Here is a 19,612-nt window from a genome sequence, read left to right as displayed (position 1 = left end):
ACCGTGGTAGCTCAGGCAGTAAAGAATCTGCCTGCAATGCAGGAGACCTGAGTTCAGTCCCTGGGTTGGGAAGATCCCCTGGAGGAGGGCATGGCTACTCACTCCAATGTTCTTGTCTGGAGAATCCCACGGACAGAGGAGCCTGGTGGGCTACAGTCCATGGGCTTGCAAAGAGTCAGACACAACTGAACGACTAACACTAAATACTAAAAGGTGTGAGTAATATCTCATTGTGATTTTGATGTGTATTTCCCTGGTGATTAGTGACGCTGAGCATTTTTCATGTAACCATTGGCCATCTGTATGCATTCTTTGGCAAAATGTCTGTTCGTATCTACCAGGTGGGGTGCAAATAGTAGTCGTCATTATAAGAAAGTTCACCAGTCTGATCCCCATCTGCTTATATGGCCCCCATTACCATACAACTTCTTCTCAGCCCTTCTCACTGAGGTCTTCCTTCTTGGGAGCTTCACCTCCATTCCCGAAACCCCTCACTGAGAACTCCAATGTCTGTACTAAGAATCCTGCCTCTTAATACCCAAGGTCTCAACACTGGTGTCTCAGCAGTAGAAAAATCCCCCTGAAATGCATGAGACGCAGGTTCGGTCCCTGGCTCAGTAAGATCCCCTGGAGAAGGAAATGGCAACCACTCCAGTATTCTTGTCTGAGAAGTCCCATGGACAGAAGAGCCTGGCGAGCTACAGTCCATGGATTCACAAGAGTCTGACGTGACTTAGAGACTAAACCACCACCACCAACCCTCACAGTCCCCAAGTGGTCAGTTGTGATGGCCCACAGTGAAGATAAAAGGACACCTCTCCTAGTCTGAGTCACTGTTGGTTGCCTGGAGGCCAAAGTGGCTTTGTTGGTGCCTTAGCTCATCCATCTCACCCCCTCAAAGACAAACAGCATCTTCAGCTTTTTTTCTGCAGCTCTTTCCTATCGTGACTCTGTCGGAATGGACACAGGCCCCATGCTACTCTCTTTCTTCTCTCTCTCTTTCTAGAAATGATATCAGCTGGCAGGTTTTGACTACTTACTCTGGGCCAGGCATTTATGCTGAGCACCTGACAAGTCACCTCATTTAATCCTCGTAACCACCAGATGGACAGGGATCCTGATTATACTCATTTTACGAAATAGTCTCTTATAGCTAAAATAGCTTAAGTAATTTGCCCAAAGTTATACAGTTTATCAGAGTCTGGACTCTGCTAAAAATCCTTGCTTAATTAATACATATACCTCTCTCAAGGGGCTTCCCTGGCGATTCAGACGGTGAAGAATCCTCCTGCAGTGCAGGAGAGCTGGGTTCAATCCCTGTGTCAGGATGATCCCCTGGAGGAGGAAATGGCAACCCACTCCAGTATTCTTGCCTGGAGAATCCGATGGACAGAGGAGCCTGGCAGGCTACAGTCCATGGGCTCGCAAAGAGTCAGACATGACTGAGCGACTTTTACTTTTGGCTGCTCTCAAGGTACCAGAGTAACAACCTTCTCTTCAGTCACCACTGGCCACACTCAAAATCCTCTTAAAAAGGAGCTCCTGCAAGTTCGCTCTGCTAGCACCTGGTCTGCAGGGGCACTCAGACACGGCATAGATGGTGCTATGATTCATTGTTGATGTGTACTGAGTGCTTACTGTGGATCAGGCACTATTCTAAACACTTTGCATTATTGATGCATTTCAAAACAGCCCTGTAAGTACTATCATTATCCCCTATTTTACAGATGGGAAAAAGAAAAAGGTGAAGTCACTAAAAGGTTAAGAAACATGCCCGAGGTCACATAGCTGATAAGTGGCAGAGCTGGGACGTGGCAGTCTGGTGCCTGAGCCCATACTCTTCACACTCACTGTCGATTACTGAGCATCTACTATGTGCCAAGTACTGGGCTAGGTCCTCTGCATGCACTTTTTCTAATCTTAACAATATTCCTGCCAGAGAGTTGTGTCTCCAGGTTTCCAGTAGAGGGATCTGAGTGTCAGAGAGATTAAACACACTTGCCTAAGGTCTTGGTTAGTATGTGTCAACATCCAGGTCTATCCTGAGCTGTAAAATCATTTGCCTTTTCACGTGCACCTGTCTTCTAAACCCTCAATCAGCTCCCTATTCCATCTTCCCAGGACCTCTCTGAGAGTTCTAGATCAGGTCTACATTCTGGATATAAATAGGAGGAGGGAGAGAAAAGAAGGTGGTGATGGCCAGCTGCTGCTTCAAACAAAATATATCCACATTTACAAAGGCACTCGGGCTGGTTGCCTAGCAACAACTTTCTGCCTCCCCAACCTGCTCCACCCCATCCTTACCCACCCCACATTACACACATCCCTTGGGCTGCAGTGCCCTCTGAGACATCCCCCTTCAAGGCTGCCTTTGTTCATTTCAACCTGATTTGCAGGCAAATGCTTGCAGATTGCAACTTGCAGGGAGTCCAGGAAACACACAATTTGTATACCAGATGGCCTGAGGGCAGGCAAAACAGAGCTGCCCTCCTTAGGTTCGTAGGCCATACCTTGGCACTCACAGGGTATCTGAGGCTGTGGGAAGGAAAAGGTCTCATTTCAGGCTCTTTGTCATATCTCTGAAGGTTTAAAAAAAGAGTTTTGTGTTTCACATATGTCAAGTCCTTTAAATAGTTCTTTGAAATAAAAGTTTGATTGGGGTAGAACTAAAGTAGACTGTCTGGATTTTTTTCATCTTATCTTCCATGTTTGAAGCTAAGAGCCTCTTAAATTTAAACTTATCTTCAGTTCAACCGGTCCAAAAGGCTTTGGGGCTATTTTTGTCCTAGAGTCTTAAAAGGAGGTAGGATAAGGCAGAATACACAGTTCACTGAGCTATTCTTTCAAGCATAAATAAAAAGGGACAACAGTAGTGCAGCCCCCAACAGGCCCAGAAACTTCACTTTCATTGTGAGAAGGTAATATTGACCTGAGCACCGGACTAAAATATCCCCCTCATGGGCCCCAGGCATTCTTGTCATCCTGGGCCCTTTTGACCACAAAATGAACAAAAAAATATTAGCAATTGTATTTCACAACTGTGCGGGTCTAAAGACAAATATAATCCGGGCTGGATTCATTACTATACATTATTTTTATTGTGTTCTGTTCATCTTCCTTCTGATTTAAAAAATTAAAGGGCTTCCAAAAGGTTTGTGAGCCTAGGCCCCTGTGCCTGCAGTGCCTAATGTTGACAGCAGACCAGCACACACACAGGTTGCTAGAATCGGAGCCTGTCTCAGTCTGGAAGTTAGAAAAATGTGAGGTGTGGGTCCCTGCACTCAAAGGGCTTCCAGCCTCGCTGGGCAGAAAGATGAAGGCAACAAGTACCATCACCGTACCGTAGACATTCATCTTGAAAGCCACCAAGAAAATTATCAAGGTCCTTTTCTAGCTTAGTTGCATTCCCATTTAAATAAAGAATGTATTTTAAAACATAGCTGATTGAGAAAAGTCCGGAAAGGTAGAAGGTGGCTCTGGCAAGTATGGTATGATTGGATGTTGGGGGTATATAAAAGTCAAGGAAGGTCTCTGGGTTGAGGACTTGAGTGGCCATCTACATAGACAGGAAATACAAAAAGAGGAATGGGTTGGGAGAGGCAGCAATGAATCTCATGTTGGGCAGGTTGAATTTGAGATGCCTTTGGAGAGTAATAAGCAGAGACCAGGGCTAGTTTGCTCCCCACTGGAATCCTACCTCCCTGCTCATGGATATAGGTGGAGAAATCTAGTGACTAGTTGCCTGTATAGGTCTGGTGCCCCAGAACAGACATCTGGGCTATCGTTAGACACTGGGTGTTGCAGCAGATGCTGGCCCCTGACATTCACTCTCTACCCAAGGGCTATTTATATGAACATCTGCAACTCCCTGCCTGTTCTGGCTTCAGAAATAGATTTGGCCCATACACAGGACAAGCTGGAATTGCCAAAGAGTTAATGCCCTAGGGCAGCCCTCAACAAGTGATGGAAAGGAAGTTGGTAGATCAATAACCCAACTTCTTCAGCCTTCAGTTGCAATGATTCCGCAATTTGGTCTATACAGTTTGTCAGAATCCCCCAGTAGGCTGAGTTTCTAGATCTTCGGGTGAAGCTGAAGACACTCTGGTAACACCATTTTTGGGTAAGGGTCTTTGAGTGAATGGTGGTATAGCCAGCTCCAGGAGCACATACATCTGGAAACGAAGGGTTGAGACTTTAAACTGTTAGTTAAGAGCTACCATTTGAATACTTACTACCCACAGAGAGCTTGGCAACTCAAAGACAGCCCATTTCATTTTCAGGTAGATCTAGTTACTGGAAAGTTCTTTCTCAGAGTGAAATAATATAAGTTTTTGACTTCTACCTTTTGGTTCTACATTTTTTTTAAGTAAAAGTTTTATTTGAGTGGGGGGAAAGTGTGCAATTCAATAGTTTTTAGTATATTCACAGAGTTTTGCAACCATCACCATCATCAATTTTAAAATATTTTCATCACCCTGAAAGGAAACACTGTATCCTTAACAATCTCTCATCAGTACTCCCTAATCCTTCCAGCCCACCCCTAGTCCTAAACAACCACTAATCTATTTTCAGTCTCTATTTTGTTGTTGTTCAGTGTCTAAGTGTGTCTGACTCTTTGCAGCCCCATGGACTGCAGCATGCCAGGTTTCCCTGTCTTTCACTATCTCCTGGTGTTTACTCAAACTCATGTCCAGTGAGTCAGTGATGCCATCCAACCATCTCATCTTCTGTCGGCCCCTTCTCCTCCTGCCCTCTACCTTTTCCATCATCAGAGTCTTTTCCAATGAGCCAGCTCTTTGCATCAGGTAGCCAAAATATTGGAGCTTCAGCTTCAACATCAGTCCTTCTAGTGAATATTCAGGGTTGATTTCCTTTAGGATGGACTGGTTTGATCTCCTTGCTGTCCAGGGACTCTCAAGAGTCTTCTCTAGCACCACAGTTCAGTTCTTCGGCGCTCAGCATTCTTTATAGTCCAACTCTCACATCTGTACATGACTCCTGGAAAAACTAAAGATTTGCCTATTCTGGACTTTTCACATAAATTAGCTCACATAAAAGGTGTTCTTTTGTGTATGGCTTCTTTCACTTAGCACAATGTTCTCAAGGTTTATCCATGTTGTCAGCGTGTATTAGTGTTGCATTTCTTTCTACTGCCAAATAATATTCCGTGATAGATCAATCACATATCTAATTTATTCATTCATCAATCTGTGAACATTTGGGCTGTTTCTACTTTTGGATATTCTGAATAAAGAAGTTATGAACATCTGTGTACAAGTTTTTGTGTGGCTATGTTCTAATTTGGGGAGAGAATATATCTAGGAGTGAAATTGCTGGGGGAGTCACATGGTAACTCTATGTTTATCTTTTTGAGGAACTGACCAACTGTTTTCCAAAGTTATATTCCAATCAACAGTGTGTGAGGATTCTGCTTTCTCCCCATTCTCACCAGTGATTATTTTTTATGACCTTTTTATTACAGGAATCAATAGTGGGTATGAAGTGATATCTTGTGGCTTTGATTTGCATTTCCCTAATGACTAGTGATGTTGAGAATCTTTCCATATACTTATTGACCATTTGTATATCTTTTTGAAGAATTGTCTATCCAAATCCTTTGCACATGTTTAATTGGAACATGTCTTTATATTATTGAATTTTAAGACTTCTTTATATATTCTAGATACAGATCCCTTATCAAGTAAGCGAATTGCAAGTATTTTTTTCCCATTCTAAATTGTCTCTTCACTTTGTTGATTGCACCCTTTGAAGCAACCAAGTGCTTAATTTTGGTGAAATTCAATTTATTTTTTTCATTTGTTGTTTATTCTTTTGGAATTGCAAAGAGAGATGATTGTCTAATTCAAGGCTATAAAAATTTACATATTCTTCTCACATTTAGATCTATAACCCATTTTGAGTTACTTTTTGTGTATGGTGTAAGAGAATGGTCTAACTTTATATATGTATATAGCATATTGATAATCAGTTGTCCCAGTACCATTTCTTAAAAAGACTAGCGTTTCCCCCACTGAATTGTCCTGGCACTCATGATGAAAGTCGGTGGACCGGAAATGTGGAGACTAGACTTTCAGTTCTGTTCCACTGGTCTAGTCATCTGTTCTTGTCCTAGTATCACGTTGTGTTAATTACTGTAGCTCTGTAAGAAGTTTGGACATGGAGAAGTGTAAGTGCTACCACTCTGTTCTTTTTCAAGATCACTTTGGCCATTCTCTTGACTAGCCCTTGTATCTCCATATGAAGTTTAGAGTTCATTTGTTCACATCTCTAAAAAGTCTTACTGACCTATTTGTTTTTGGCTGTGCCGGGTCTTCGCTGCGGGGCAGGCTCCTCTCTAGTTGCAGTAGGTGAGGGCCACTCTCCAGCTGGCGGGCTTCTCGCTGCAGTGGCCTCTCCTGCTGTGGAGCATGGGCTCTAGGGCTTGGGGATTCGGCAGCTGCGGCTCCCGAGCTCTAAAGCACAGTCTCAGCAGTTGTGGCACACAGGCTTATTTGCTCCACCACACGTGGGATCTTCCAGACCAGGGATCGAATGTGTGTCTCTTGTATTGGCAGGTGGATTCTTTACCACTGAGCTACCAGGGAAGCCCTGTTCATATCTTCAAAAATGAAAATCAAAACAAAACAAAAAAACCACAAGGGCGTCTGAGATCTTAGGACTGTGATGAATCTGTAGATCAATTTTGGGAGTATTGCCATCTTAAAAGTAAAAAGTCTTCCAATCAATGAACCCAGGATGCCTTTCTATCTATTTAAATTTATACTCCTTTTGTTAAATTTATTCCTAAGTATTTTATCCTTCTTGATGCTATAATAAGTGGAATTATTTTCTTAATTTTATTTTTTACATTGATCATTGTTACTGTACACAAATATGATTCAATATAGACATACAATTTGTATATGTATATATATCAGAGTTATACCTGCAATATCATTTATTAGTTCTATAGTATTTTTGTGGGTTCCTTGGGTTTTCTATATACAATATTACAACATTGGTAAATAGAGTATTATTGCTTCCTTCCAATCTGAATACTTTTTATTTCCTTTTCTTGCCTAACTACCCTTGCTTAAAACTTCGTGTTGAAGAGAAGAGGTAAGAATAAACATCTTTGTCTTGCTCTTGATCTTAGAGAAAGTTTTCATTATTTTTTGCAATTAAGTATAATGTTAGCTATGAGTGTTGCATAGATATCTTTTTCAGGTTGAAATACTAAATACTATTTCTATCCCCGTATGTTGACTGTTTTTGCCATGGAATGTGCTGGATTTTGTCGAATGCTTTTTCAGCATCTATTGAGATGATCATATAGCTTATGTCCTTTATCCTATTCATGTAGTCTATGAAATAATTTGTTTTCAAGTGTTAAATCAAGCTTACATTCCTGGGACAGATCCCACTTGGGAATGATCCCTTTTAAGTTGTTGGATTTGGTTTGCTAATATTTTATTGATGACTTTTATAAGATATGCTGATCTGCTATTTCCTCCATTTTTTCTTTCTTTTTCTTTCTTTCTCGTGTTGTCTTTGGTTTCCACATCAGTGAAATACTGACCCTCATAGAATGAGTTGAAAGTGTTTCTTTCTCCTCTACTTTTAGAAAGACTGTATAAATGATTCATGTTAAGTATTCTTTAAACCCTTGGTGTAATTTGCTGTTGAAGCTAATTTAGGCCAGGGTTTTCCTTTGTAAGTAATTATTGGGGTTTTCTAGTTGTATTGTGTTGTAGGGTTTTTTTGTTTTGTTTTTTAACTAATTCAATCTCTTGCTATAGGTCTATTCAGCTTTTCTAATTCTTTATGAGTTAGTTTTGGTAATTTGTGTCTTTCTGGAAATTTGTGTATCTCATTTAGACTATCTATCATACAATTGTTCATTGTATTTCTTTCTAATCCTTTATATTTCTGTTGGCAATGACTTTCCCTCTTTCATGTTCATTTTAGTAATTTAAGTCTTCTCTCTTTTCCCTGCCTTGAACAGTCTAACTAAAGTTTCCTAATTTTCTTGCTCTAAAAAAAAAATTTCTTTTTGGTTTTATTTTCTGTAATCCTTTTCTATGTTATTATTGTCCACTCTATCTCTTTCTTTCTTTTCTCTGCATCCTTTTTTTCCCTCCTCCTTTTGTTTCCTTTGGGTTTAGTTTTCTCTTCTTTTTCTAGTTTCCAAAGTGAAAAGATAGAGCTTCCCTTGTGGCTCAGTGGTAAGAAATTTGCCTGCCATTGCAGGAAACATGGGTTTGATTCCTGAATCCAGGAGATCCCCTAGAGAGGGAAATAGCAACCCACTCCAGTATTCTTGCCTAGGAAATCCCATGGACAGAGGAGCCTGGAGGGCTACAGTCTGAGGTTGCAAAGAGTTGGACACAACTTAGCAACTGAACAACAGCAGCAGCAACATAGGGTACTGATTTGAGATCTTCATTTTTACATTTATTAATTTCCCTCTAAATACTACCGTGGTCACATCCTTTAGTTTTGGTATGCTGTGTTTTTATTTTCATTCACCTCAAAGTATTTTTAAATTCCTTGGTAACTTCTTTTTTTAAAAATTAGTTAATTTATTTTAAGTGGAGGAAAATTACTTTACAATATTGTGATGGTTTTTGTCATACATCAACATGAATCGGCCATGGATATACATGTGTCTCCCCTCATCCTGAACCCTTATCCCACCTCCCTCCCCACCTTTGACCTAGTGTTTATTTAGGAGTTTGTTGTTTAATCTCCACATATTTGAGAATTTCCCCAATTGCTGTTTACTGCTAATTTCATTCTATTGTGGATAGAGCACATACTTTGTATAATGTCAGTCCTTCTAAATTTACTGTGGCTTGTCTTATGGCTTAGCATATGGTTATCATGGAAAATATTCCATGTGCACTTGGGAAGAATATGTATTCTGTGTTTTGTTGGATGGTGTGCTCTTTAGAAATCTGTTAAATTTGTTTCAAATTTAACACCACTTGGTACTGTCAGACTTTAGAGTTTTTGCCAGTCTGATGATGTGAAGTAACATCTCACTGATGCTCTATATATCTGATTCTTCTCTGATTGCTGGTCAGGTTGAACATTTATCTCCTCATATTGTTGTTAGTGACTCAGGATTCCCCTTATGGGACACATGCATATCCATTGCCCTTTTTTTCATCTTTTTATTTCTGACTTGCACTAATTCCATAAAATTCAAACAATATCCTACTTTAGTTCAGTTCAGTTCAGTCACTCAGTCGTGTCCGACTCTTGGGGAGCCAATGTATCACAGCACGCCAGGCCTCCCTGTCCATCACCAATTCCCGGAGTTCACTCAAACTCATGTCCATCGAGTCGGTGATGCCATCCAGCCATCTCATCCTCGATCATCCCCTTCTCCTCCTGCCCCCAATCCCTCCCAGCATCAGGGTCTTTTCCAATGAGTCAACTCTTCACATGAGGTGGCCAAAGTACTGGAGTTTCAGCTTCAGCATCATTCCTTCCAATGAACACCCAGGACTGATCTCCTTCAGAATGGACTGGTTGGATCTCCTTGCAGTCCAAGGGACTCTCAAGAGTCTTCTCCAACACCACAGTTCAAAAGCATCAATTCCTTGGCACTCAGCCTTCTTCACAGACCAACTCTCACATCCATACATGACCACAGGAAAAACCACAGCCTTGACTAGATGGACCTTTGTTGGCAAAGTAATGCCTCTGCTTTTGAACATACTATCTAGGTCGGTCATAACTTTCCTTCCAAGGAGTAAGCGTCTTTTAATTTCATGGCTGCAATCACCATCTGCAGTGATTTTGGAGCCCCCCAAAATAAAGTCTGACACTGTTTCCACTGTTTCCCCATCTATTTCCCATGAAGTGATGGGACCAGATGCCATGATCTTTATTTTCTGAATGTTGAGCTTTAAGCCAACTTTTTCACTCTCCTCCTTCACTTTCATCAAGAGGCTTTTTAGTTCCTCTTCACTTTTTGCCATAAGGGTGGTGTCATCTGCATATCTGAGGTTATTGATATTTCTCCCGGCAATCTTGATTCCACCTCATGCTTCATCCAGCCCAGTGTTTCACATGATGTACTCTGCATAGAAATTAAATAAGCAGGGTGACAATATATAACCTTGACGTACTCCTTTTCCTATTTGGAACCAGTCTATTGTTCCATGTCCAGTTCTAACTGTTGCTTCCTGACCTGCATACAGGTTTCTCAAGAGGCAGGTCAGGTGGTCTGGTATTCCCATCTCTTGAAGAATTTTCCACAGTTTGTTGTGGTCCACACAGTCAAAGGCTTTGGCATAGTCAATAAAGCAGAAGTAGATGTTTTTCTGGAACTCTCTTGCTTTTCCCATGATCCAGCGAATGTTGGCAATTTGATCTCTGGTTCCTCTGCCTTTTCTAAAACCAGCTTGAACATTTGGAAGTTCGTGGTTCATGTATTGCTAAAGCCTGGCTTGGAGAATTTTGAGCATTACTTTACTAGCATGTGAGATGAGTGCAAAATATCCTACTTAAATTTAACCAAAAATTTTATGGTGCCATGTGCAAAATTATTTTTCTCCCATTGCCTAACACTCTCTTCCTCTAGTTGTCAATGTGCATAGATATTTAGAATGATATTCCCCAAGTGTTGATCATGGTTATTATAGATGATGGAATTTGGGAGATTTTTGTCTATGTTTTATTTGTTATTGTTTTTTATTTTATTCTTTTAATGTTTTATGTTCCTAGAGTTTGTATGTTTTTTGTCTTTTTCAGTGAACTTACTGAGATATAATTATATACCATAAAGTTCACTCATTTCAAGTATATACTTCAAAGCATTTTAGCCTATTGACAGAACTGTAAACTATCACAATCTAACTTTAGAACATTTCCATCATTCTAAAAAGAAATCTCGAGCCCATTTATAGTAACTCCCAATTTCCCCATTCCACTCTGTGCAAACACCAATCTACTTTCTGTCTTTACATATTTTTGTTTTTGGACGTCTCATGTAAGTGAAATCATACAGTATGTAGTATTTCGTATGTATCTTCTTCCACTGAACATGTTTTTGAGATTCATTTATGTATGTAGTGTGTATTGGTACTTTGATCTTTTTTATTTCCAAATAGTACTTCATTGTATGGATAGATACTATACTATTTCTCTGTTCACAAGTTTTTTTAATTAATATTTCAGATTTAATGAGGTATACTTGGCAAATAAAATAATATATATTAAAAATGTACAATATGATGATTTAATATACATATATAGTTCACAAAATGATGATCACAGTCAGGTTAATTAATACATTCATCATCTCACATAATTGCCTTTTTAAAAAAAAATCCCTTCATCGGTTGATGGATATTAGAATGTTTCCATTTTTTGAGTATTGTTGCTACATGTATCTTTATAAATTATTTTTTGTGTGAACAGATATTTTTTATTTTTCTTGGATAAACACTTAAGAGTAAAATTGCTGGGTTATATAAGTCTATTTTAAGAAACTGTCAAAATGTTTTCTCAAAGTAAGTATACTTTTTTACACTTCCACCAGCAATTTATAAATGTTTAATTTTCTCCATATTCTTAGCAACACTTTTAATTGTCCATCATTTTTATTACACCCATTCTAATGGTTTGAAGTAGTATTTCATCATTACTTTGATTTGCATTTCTTAATGACTAATGATATGGAGTCTTCTCTGTGCTTATTGGACATTTTTTTCAGTATGTATTATCTTTACAGCAAAACAAATCCTTAAAAAGATTTTGGTATCTAGCACTGGACATAATCATCCAGATAATATCTGACCAGCATAGAGTACCGTAAGTGTGGATGCCTATGGCTTACCAGCTGCACTTTGACTAACACAGGCAAAATGTTGGGTAACTTGTGTAGAAGACACATCATATTATAGCCTTAGAGAAAGCCTGCGGTTAATGAAATACCCCAGATCTTGTTCTCACTGATTACGGTAGAGCTAGATCTTTCCCCACTCTCTGTTTGAGTAATTGATTTTACTGAGTTTAAATGCTAGAGCTAACATTTATCGCTATTGAATTTTATCTTGTCACTGTAGATCCAACGTTGCCATCTGTAAACATAATTTATCTTAAGTCTGTCATCTTACTTTACTTACCTGGCAACTTCATTTTTTATGTCAAAATATTTAAAAGGGGGAATTTAAGAAATCATTACATTTTTGTCTTTCAGAACCTTCCATAAGCAATACAAAGACTCAGTTACAGTGCATGAAATTTGTTTAAAAAAATAAGTACCCCAAAAATAAAACTAATGTAGGAGATTAATAAGTCTACATTTTTGTTTTTTATAATCAATACAAGGAAATATCTCTAACATATGAAAAGTTGTTAAAAGTAAGCACTGACGTTCACCTTTGCTTCACAGTAACAGCCACTTTTAATGAATTTATGTTTTTAAAAATAAGATTGATGAGAAAAGAAAGATATACAATGTCACTGACATGCAAGCATTTCATATATAGGGTATTCTATTATATTTTGAGTCTCTCTGGTTTTACTTCTAGTGGGAATTTTTTTTTTAACACTGTAAGTAATTCATTGTCACTTTATGCACTATTACCCACGATTTATTCACATCCCACGTTTTTTTTTGAAAAGTCTTTTGGGTCTTCCCAAACCACTCTGATATTTGACTTCTCTGCACTTCCTATGCAGAACTAAATTCCTCCCTCTCCTCAGTCCAAAGTTTATCCCCCACGGATTATTTTTGCTTTATTTTCTCTGTTTCACGCTCTTCTTCAATTCTCACTTCCTTCCCTTCTCCAGTATCCACTCTGGTGTATTTAGTGTGTGCCCTTCCGGTCGAACCTGCATATGTATGTCTAGATTAATGTATATCCATAAAATGCTGTTTATATGTCTGTATCTCTAAATTACATAAATAATAGCATACTACAAATCTTTTTTTAAAGATTTTTTAAAATGCGGACTATTCTTAAAGTCTTTATTGAAACTGTTACAGTATTGATTCTGTTTTATATTTTGGCTTTTTGGCTGTGAGGCATGTGGGAATCTCACCTCCTGGACCAGGGATCTAACCCATACCCCCTGCATTGGAAGGTGAAACCTTACCGACTGTACCGGGGAAGTCCCCATATAGTGCTATAAATCTTATTTTAGTTCTGACTTTAATCCTTCAACATATTTTTGAGATATATCCATGTGTTACACGGAAACCCAGTATAACACTCCTGTCTGTTGCACACTATTCTATCAAATGCACATACAAAGTGTACTTACCTGTATTCTTCATGATAGACCCTCAGGTTGCCTCCAAACACTTGGACCTTTAATACAGCTCAATTTTTTTTTCAGTAAGGTCCTTTAAATTCTTTATTAGGGTAATACTGAATACTTTTTTTGCTTTTATAGATTATATCATAGATATAATTTTATAAATTAATACTGTATTTTCTATTTATACTCCTGTGATCTCTTCAAGGTTGTATTTGAGGAGATGCAGCCAATAGCTGAGGGGTGGCTCAGGTGTTAAAGAATCTGCCTGCAATGCCAGAGACCTGGGTTCAATCCCTGGTTTGGGAAGATCCCCTGAAGAAGGGAATGGCAATCCACTCCAGTATTCTTGCCTGGGAAATCCTAAGGACAGAAGAGCCTGGAAGTCTGTAGTCCATGGGGTCGCAAAGAGTCGGACGCTACTGAGCAGCAAGCACTTTCACTTTCGACCCCCTGCTTCATTGGTAACTCGTGGCCCCAGTGAGATCATAATCTTCATTAAGATGGCTACTTGCTCATCACACTTCACATTACTTTCCTCAAGATTCAGCTCAGTGCTGTGTATATGCATCTAGACAGAACGACACATTCTCAGTCTCAGGGGCACATTGTGGGCTTGGAATCCAAAAGCTTCACTGAAGTCCCTCCTCTCTCTCTGACTTTGAACTAGTCCCTAATCCCTCTGAGCCTCTTCCTTCTCATTCCTAGCACAGAACTAATGAAGTTATTACAAAAATTCAAAGAGGAAATAGATGTATCTTGCATAGAGTACGTAGAGACAATCCCTACTCTTTGAATCTGAAGGCAAAAATACTTCATCAGCTGTAGCTGAAAGAAGAGCCATGATAGGAAAGAATTACAAACTCTAAAAACTTTACCAGTGATTAAAAATTCCTCCCACATTTATGCCAGACGAGGACATCAGAGACATGATTTATAATCATGCCTCCAGAAACCAAATGCTTTCATCAAAGGTTTTAAAATCTGTGGCTAAAAGGAGAAGCTCCCACCCCATGAAGACCGCCACTGACCCTGGGCTTTCAAAAGCAGTCCAGGAAACATTAATTCTGAACATCTGGTCTTCGGAGTCTAGGAGGAAGCTGCTGTGGGTGATGAGATACTCTTCTGAAAGAGATAGTTTGAGCAGAGTCCCGAATGCCTGGAGTTGTGCTGTGTGTACTGTGCTTAGTCACTCAGTCATGTCCAGTTCTTTGCAACCCCATGGACTGTAGCCCTCCAGGCCCCTCTGTCCATGGGGATTCCCCAAGTAAGAATATTGGAGTGGGTTGCCATGCCCTCCTCCAGAGAATCTTCCCCACCCAGGAATTGAACTGGGGTCTCTTGCATTGTAGGCAGATTCTTTACTGCCTGAGCTACCAGGGAGATGTTAACATGTGTTTGAAGCATAGTTGAAATGGATAAGAATCCCTCTTTTGCTTTGCTATTGTTCATCTTTTCCATTAGGCTAGAAACTGCACAAGAGCTGGGACTTGACCTATCTCGTTTGTGTGCTTAGACCAGTGCTATGCGCAGAGCGGACTCTCAATGAACACTTTTTGAGTGAGTGAAGGGAGCCCAGATCCTCGCATCACACTTGGGCATCAGCTGACCTTTGTGGCGGAAGTGGACTTGCTAGATGGAACTTGCTATAATAAGCAACTACTCAGTTAAGTGCTATCTCAAAGAGCACTTTGAATTGATCTGCCTGGAATTCCAGTGTTAAGAAGGATGAACACAATGGTTGGGCCTGACCTGACTTAACCCCTTAGTTCCAGTGAATCCACACATTCCTGAGTTTATCTTTCAGATGAACTAAGTAATCTGAGATATAGAGCCCGTGGCAATGGTCTTGAATAAATGAATAATGCAAGAAGTTACAAAGCTCTTAAAAGAAAGTTTGAGGATATTTCCTTATTCTTTTGGGCTTTTCCAGCTTCTATTCATTGCATATGGTGGGTAACACTGGGGAGGGAGGAGGGTTAATATAAAATAATAATCAGTTGTTCTGTTTTTCCTTTGCTCCTACCCCTCTCACTTTATTTTTCAAGAAAAAGAATGAAGAGGATAGGACTGGAAAGGTGGCAGCTTTCTAATTAAATCACTTTTTTTTTTTTTTCTAAAAGGAAATGATAACACTGAAACCTTAAGTCAAACAAGTAGGGGCTATTAAAGATAAAATTACCACTCAGAAGTCAATGGAAATGTAGTTAGAGGCAATTATTGCGTGTTCTCTTTGTCCTTTGTGAGCGAGGTGACCTTTAAAAATAAAATTGTTCTCAACTGTATTTTCTAAATCTTGTTTTCCATGATTCTGAGATTGTTTCCAATTGTTGTCTGTATGTTTTTTATGTGTTAAAGTGAAAGTATTAATTGCTTGGTCATGTCCTACTCTGCAGGTCCATGGACTGTAGCCTGCCAGGCTCCTCTGTCCATGGGATTTCCCAGGCAAGAATATAAGAGTGAGTTGCCATTTCCTTCTCCATGTATATTTTTTAAATCTCGAAATATACTGTTATAAACAATAATACCCCAAATTTATTGGATTATTAATTTTTCCTTATATTTTAAAAATTTCATATTGTATATCTCACCATGAATAAACAAATCATGCAATTGCCATAGAATGGAATACTATATAGCCATTAAATAGTATTTTTTAAGGAAACTTAAAGATAAAATGATACTGTTCATTATGAAATCTTTTTTAAAAAAGGATAGAAAACTGCATACAGAGAATGTTCTTTATTTGTGTTTTGTTTAAAATGATTGTGAGGTTATAAGTGATATTATGGTTGAGTTTTATTTTCTTTATTATATAACTATCTCTGTAATTTCCATATTCAGTTCAATAAATGTCACTCTTATAATCAGAAAAAATATTAAAATGGTCAGATATCTTTTCAGTATAATTTAATTTGTCTCTTAAGTATCTTTAGAGGTAGATAGGGAATAGATATAATTTTTCTATTTTAAAATGGATAAACTGCGAGGTGTCATAAAGTGCCTGCTTCTAATCTCATAACTCATGATAGAGAATTGGAATCTAAAAGAGAAGCCACCCTCTTGGAGTTGTATAAGCTCTGGGGCTGGTCTCTCCTGGGAGCCTCTGGGTGGCTGTATCTCGGGGACCAGCTTCCTCACGGCACCTGGAGGAGACCTTGAGGCCAAGGCAAGGCTTCCCCTCCCTGCGTCACAGCCCTCACCAGCCTTTTACCAAGGGAAGGGAAAAATCCTTAAATGTATCTCTGGATTAAATGTATCCTTAAATGTATCTCTGGATTACCACAATTTCCAAATAACTGGATCTTCTGGTTGAGATCACCTTAGATACAAATGCTATACATCAGCAAAGGCCAATATTCCATGTTTTAAATTACTGGATGTCTAATTTTAGAATCATTGTGCTCTTTTTACCTTGAACACCTCTTAAGAACAGGTACTGTGTAAATTCTTTTCCAGAGGCTCCAAGGCAAATTCCTCATCTGGAGATATAATGCTCATTAACTCATCAACCATCTGCCTTAGGATATTGAACCTTGAGGGCACTAGTTCATATTCAGACATTGTGGAAAGTAGATGCAACATTGTCTTATTACCACGTGAAATGACTCATTCATCCCTGTGGGATCTCTAAATTTCCACCTGGACAAGCAATAAATCTTCTGATTTGCTTTTCAAGTGGTTCTTGGTTCTTTTCAATTTTTTTTTTAAGTCCCAAATGACAGCTATTTCTTTCTTTTTGTCATAGCTCTTGATTAAAAAATAATAATGATAATTATCTGAGCTCACCTATGAAGACTTGGCTTTGGACTTACCTGGTAGTCCAGTGGTTAAGAATCCACCTGCCAATGCAGGGGAAACAGGTTCTATCCCTGGTCAGGGAAGATTCCACATGCCAAGGGGCAACGAAGCCTATGAGCCACAGCTACTGAGCCTGCGCTCTAGAGTCCTTGGGCCACAACTACTGAGCCCACGCACTGTAAGGAATGAAGCCCCACATGCTCTAGAGCCTGAGCGCTGCAACTCCTGAAGCCCAAGCCGTGGGGCCCATGCTCTGCAACAGGCGAAGCCACTGCAATGAGAAGCCGGCCTCCACGACCAGAGAAAGCCCAATAACGAAGACCCAGTGCAGCCGTAAATACATTTATTTTTTTAATGTATATAAATATATATATATTTGGCTTTAACTGGTTACCAGTGAGACCCAGGCACTGATTTGCTAATTTTTTTTTTTAATCTTGTTTGCTAATTCTAATGCTCAGCCAGGGTTGACAGCAACTAATTTAATCTCTGAATCTTTGCTCTATGACATATTTAGCATCTCTGATTTATCTGAGGCCAAGTCTTCGGTCAAGAATCCAACATCCAGGACTTCCTTGGTGGTCCAGTTGCTGAGACTCTGTTTCCATTGCAGGGGGATGGGTTTGATCCCTGGTTGGAGAACTAAGATCCCTCAGGCACACTGTGTGGCTAATAAAAAAAAAAAAATTAAATAAAAATACTTTAAAAAAGGCAACATCCAATTAAAACACAGATCCCATGGGTAAAATTAGATTTAGGATTTTCCACATGGTTTCCAGAAACATACTGCAGCAACAATCAACTATTTTTGGATATTTTATAGTTGTCTAATGCCACTTAGGAGAGGCCTGTTTTCTTAAATCTATAGCTGAGTTTAGAGAGAATGACTTCTTTGCAATAGTGAGTCTTCCCAGTCCATGAACATTATTTATTCTTGCATTTATTTAGGTCTGGTATCAGTCAGGGTTCAATGGAGAGATAAAAACCAGACCAGGCTTTGAACAGAAAAATTCTAATATAAAAATTTTTTTTACAACGAGTAAAAAGGTGAATATTCAGAACCTTGGATATGCCTCTAAGGGGTACAGAAGGAGCCTCTGTAGAAGGGACCTATGACCTCTGGGGGCAGAGGAATAGTAAATGTGAAGATACTTGGAAAATTTTATTTTATTTATTTGTTTATTTTTGGCTGGGCTGGGTCTTTGTTGCTGCATGCAAGCTTCCTCTAGTTGCGGAGAGTGGTGGCTCACCCTCTAGCTGTGGGGTGTGGGCGTCTCGTGGCAGTGGCTTCTCCTGTTGAAGAGCATATGCTCCAGGGTGCATACGCTTCAGCAGTTGTGACACATGGGCTCAGCAGTTGTGCACAGGTTTAGTTGCCCCGTGTCATCCTGGACCAGAGATTGAGCTTGAGTCCCCTGCACTGGCAGGCTGATTCTTAACCACTGGACCCAGATGCATGGAAACTTTGAAGAACCCACTGAAAGGGAATGGAGATTCAGACTTCTTTGGAGGTGTGGCTGCCATAGAAACATGCAGTCCACTAGTGATGGAGAAACAGGAGGGTGTGGACCACAGTTGAGTTGTAGGAAGGAGGAAGAAGTTGCTAGAGGCATGGGCTGAACAGCTGGTCTCAGGACTTCTGTTACGGTGTAGAAGTGGTGGTAATGGGTAACAATCACTCATTCCCAACTTTAGGGTGAAAATGTTCAATATTTCACCAGATTTGTTTTCTTCATGTTTTCAGGGGCTGTAGGCAACACCCAGGGAAAATCACAATGTAGTTTTCCCCCAAAAAGGCAACATTTTATTACCAGTCGGGTATGATCTATGGTAAGAGGGGCAGCCTTAAAAAGGAAAATGAGGTTACCAAAGAAATCTCTGATCCCCGTGTTGAAAAAAGTAGGAATTTTGCCACTAACCCAGAAGCTCTTACCTCGAGGGCACTGGGGCTTATCGGTCCCCCCATCTCCCCAGCAAAAGGATCTAGAATCAGTACTACACCACCTACCACCACTATTCCAAAGCGCGGGGATCTGATTTTCTGTACATTAAACATGATCCAGATTCGAGCAGATGGAGTTTTTCTGATTAGAATTTTCAGAGGAGCCATGAAAGGCTGCTCTGTGTTAAGGCATGGCTGTGGATAGATGGATGTTGTGGCAGTAGAGAGAGAAACAAGAGTGGGCGAAGGAACAAGGAGATTTGAGACACTGTCCATTTGGCAAGAAAGAGGAGAGTAATGAGACAGTAATGCTTCAGAGGCTATAATACATTACTGATCGTAGATCAATATTGAAAGAGCCCTATCAGACAGAAACTAGTTTTGAAGAGGAAATTGGAACTTAACTGCTTCAAGACAGGATATGGTGGATAAAAAAATTTTATGGCACCTTTTCAAATTTAGGCAAGTGCCCCTTTATTGGATTAAGAAACAAGATCTGAGCCAGGTTGAGAGAGCAGAAGAGAGCCTGCTGGGAGTTGGACCAGGCAACTGGAGGCTACTCCAAATGCCTCAGACTTCCCCCTCCCCTGG

The sequence above is a fragment of the Budorcas taxicolor genome, chromosome 3, assembly GCF_023091745.1.
Source record: "Budorcas taxicolor isolate Tak-1 chromosome 3, Takin1.1, whole genome shotgun sequence".
In the NCBI taxonomy this organism is placed as follows: domain Eukaryota; kingdom Metazoa; phylum Chordata; class Mammalia; order Artiodactyla; family Bovidae; genus Budorcas; species Budorcas taxicolor.
This window is presented reverse-complemented; position numbering follows the sequence as displayed.